This window comes from Salvia miltiorrhiza, chromosome 3, assembly GCF_028751815.1.
Source record: "Salvia miltiorrhiza cultivar Shanhuang (shh) chromosome 3, IMPLAD_Smil_shh, whole genome shotgun sequence".
NCBI lineage: Eukaryota > Viridiplantae > Streptophyta > Magnoliopsida > Lamiales > Lamiaceae > Salvia > Salvia miltiorrhiza.
In genome coordinates this window covers 6,603,155-6,606,762 of record NC_080389.1, presented here as the reverse complement: position 1 = coordinate 6,606,762, position 3,608 = coordinate 6,603,155, and the positions used below count along the sequence as shown (strand labels likewise).

The 3,608-nt window shown below is 41.4% G+C and overlaps 1 long non-coding RNA gene across 1 annotated transcript; it reads left to right on the top strand.

Annotated features, from left to right (window-relative positions):
- The first annotated feature begins 331 nt into the window (after positions 1-331).
- Positions 332-3,387, top strand: LOC131017248 (uncharacterized). The gene is made up of 3 exons (XR_009099497.1): positions 332-745; positions 2,414-2,495; positions 3,092-3,387. It is a non-coding gene; the product is annotated as an uncharacterized LOC131017248 (long non-coding RNA).
- Positions 3,388-3,608: the final 221 nt, after the last annotated feature.

The window sequence follows — 3,608 nt, the reverse complement described above, 5'->3', positions numbered from 1 at the left end:
GATACTTGATCGCAAGGTTCAAGTTTTACGAGGCAATAATATTGTTCTCGTCATGTAGTGGAACCATCACAGGATGGAAAAGGCCACGAAAGAGATTAATGCAATAAAAGACTAGTATCCCCAACTAGATTATCAGATATGCAATTCCGAGGACGGAATTTTTTTTAAGGAGGGAGGAATGTAATACCCCGTTTCCTCGAGCTAAGTTTAGAATAATTTTAAATTTAGAAGTAAGATAATTCACGCCGGATTGAGAAAAAAAGAATTTATTTTAATTCCAACAAAGACGATTTACAAAAATATATATATGTAAATTTAGTTATTAAATTTATATGCATTATATATTTATTTAATTGAGCATCGATCATTTACACGAACTATTTTATTTAGCGAACACTGAAGAATTATTACAGTTCGATAAACCAACACAGATATTTTATTAGTCAAATCACCTACACCCTATATCATCCATTAGCCACCTACCCACCTACCCACCTACCATACATGCATTACACCTCATTCATCACTGACTAATTTCAATCATGCTTTCCAGCTAGCAACTCCCTTCACCATTCTACACTGCAACCTCCACAATTATAGTCTCCAATCTGCACTCTTCTATCTATTAGAAACATGCTCCACTCATTTTGAAAATTTTCATCGGCTGCCCAAGCTCATTTCACCAAAAATCAAGTATTGAGCAAACAAGCAAAAAATCAGAATACCAACTGAAATCCTCGCCAAGGTAACCACTTGACTTTTTCGCCTACCTCTGTTTATACATTACGCCTCTAGCTCCAAATTGGTTTATCAGAAACCACAAATAAACCTCATGATTTACACAGCAAAACATTTCAAGCATTTCAAAAGAATGACATTTATTTATTCATACACATACATCATAACATGACTGTTGTTAAAAGAAAAGAAAAGCAGAAGAGGAGATTTGTTGTTTTTATTGAAAAATGGAGTCTTGAACTTGGTTTGCTGTCGAATCTGAGTGTTTGGAGCGTTTGAGTCGGGAAGGGCAGAGAGAGAGTCGACGGCAGCGGCGCTGCTGTCGCCCGGCCACGGTGAGAGAGAGGGAGCGAGGGCTCGGGCGCCGCTCTTCGCGGTGGGATGTCGGGCCTGTTTCAGCCGAGAGAAGGGAGAACCGAGGGGCAGTGGTTGTCGCCGTTGCTCCGGCGAGCTCCAGCGGCCATGAGAGCAGCGAGGAGGAGAGAGAACAAGGGGGGGTACAGAGAGCTGCTGGGAATCGGCGATGGTGGCAGCATATGGCTGCTGCTATCGGCCGGAGTTGAGAGAGGGCAGGCGGCGGTCAGCGGTGGCTCCGAGCTGCTGTCTGGCCGAGTAAGTGAGAGAGAGAGAGCTTGAGGGCTGGGGATCGGCGGCGGCGGTCTTCCAGCCGTGCAGTCGCCGGAAGTCAGAGGGTAGGGAGGTGGAGACTGGTGGGAATTAGAGGCGGTCGGCGATGGCTGGTTGCTGTCGTCCGTCCGACACAGAGTGAGAGGAAGATAGGCAGGGGCCGGGCACGCGGCGGTGGTTAGCTCCGCTAGCCACTGTGGCCGCCGGACTTCGGAGAGAGGCAGCGGCGTTCTCAGTTGTGGGAGTGTGTGCGTGCTCGTTCGGTGAGCGAGGGACGAGAGAGAGGACGAGGTAGAGGGGAGTCAGCGGCGGTCGGCGCGGTCGTTCGCCGGAGAAGGGGTGGGAGGCGGCGTGCGCCGCTGCTCTGTGAAGTGTGAAAAAGAGAAAGAGAGTGAGATCGGTAGTGAATGTGTGTGTGGCGCGGCTGATGGGGGGAAGAAGAAGGGAGAGAGTGTTGGGCTAGGGCTTGGGGAGTGGGCTTGAGTGTTGGGCCGGGTTTTAATTAGATTGGGCTGCGTTTTTTTTTTTAAAAGCTTGGGCCATTTCCAAATCTTAGCTGGGCCCTTATTTATTTAAAACTTTGGGCTGATTTTATTTATTTAACATGGACTCAATTTTAATTAATAGTTGGGCCTTCATTCCTTTAAAATTTTGGGCTGCCTTCTATTAATTAAATGGACTACACTTATATTAATTAATTGGACTATTAATTAGTTTAATTAATTTATTCAAAGATTTGTTTTCATAATAATATTAAATTATTATTATGTGCATATTTTAAGTAAATTACTTATTATATGCTAAGCATGACATGAAATTGCATTTTTACTTGCAATAAAAGTATTTAATTGGTTTTAATTATAATTCCAATTATTAAAGAAAGACGAGTAAGAATATTGTTGGTGTTCTTAACTTAAGAGAAATGTTTTCAATTATTTATTCATTAAATTTTGAAAAAACCGGCTAAGTGAATCATAGAATATTAAGCACTACACCATGACTTAAGATTAGATTCAAGGAGACCTATTAAGAATAGAATTTCTTGTAGGCTTTGTGGACCAAGGGGATTAGCGCTGCTTTCCCAAGACGGGTTTATATGTGATTATGATCTTCAGGCTTTGCATAACCAGGTGGGCATTACTTTTACTATACGTATATAGAGATCCCCTGCGTGTCGTAGGCCTCTTATACGAATATATGCATGAGATGATTTTAACTGTTAATTTCAGTTTATTATTATGCCCAAATGATAAATGACTCTTATGAAATGAAAATGAAATGTTCATGAAATGAAATGAAATGTTTATGAAATGATTGACTGCCAAAAATGTTTATGTTTTTATATGTATCCTATCTGTGTTGGTTCGCCAACTTTAAAGGAAATCCAATTGGGATCCTATGCTAGACAAAGGTCGCTAGCTAGGGTTAACGTGTACACTTATGGAGACCGCGAGTCGCTTGCGACCGGTCTTGGCGTCCGTGGTAAGGAGGCCTCCTTCCCGGCGCGTGACAGAAAGGAACAGATATGGATCATATGAAGGAAAATGATCGGCCGATCGACTTTATGAAAATGAAAGAAATATTTTAGTAAGCGCAGGTCATTTAAGAAAACCCCTGTGTGTTACTGTTATGGCAGTTCAATTTATATATGTATGCATGTTGTATTTTCGGCTATGCCCACTGAGTATTTTTATACTCAGCCCTGCATGTATTTCTAAATGTGCAGGTTGAGCAGTTGATGGAATGGAATGATGTTGAGCGGGTGTTCCTTTGACATTTCAAGAAATGTAACCTTGAGTATACATCTTCATATGTATATCTCACACGTTTTCCGCTGCAAAACACTTTGATTAGGATAACTTTATGTTATGAAATTGTTACACGTGTTATTGGGTAAACCACCTTAATCAGTTCTCATTTATGTGTATGTTTTATAAGTATCCAAATAATCATATATGATCCTAGCATTTTATCTATGAGTGACATTTCCATATACTTTAATGTTAAGTAATTGTCCATTTCTATTTCTTATTGTTCACCCAAGTCATAACCCCGGTTAACCCGTCATTGGGATAGTGGGCTGTGACAGATGCCGCCGACCGGCACCTCAACGCAAGCAGCAAAGCAAGAAACCCAGCCCCAAGACAATAGTTCTATTATGTTGTGGTGTGCTCAGTTTTGTGAAAAAATTCTAGGGTTCATCAGAAAATTTAATGATAAAATGCAGGTTTACGAAATCAAAA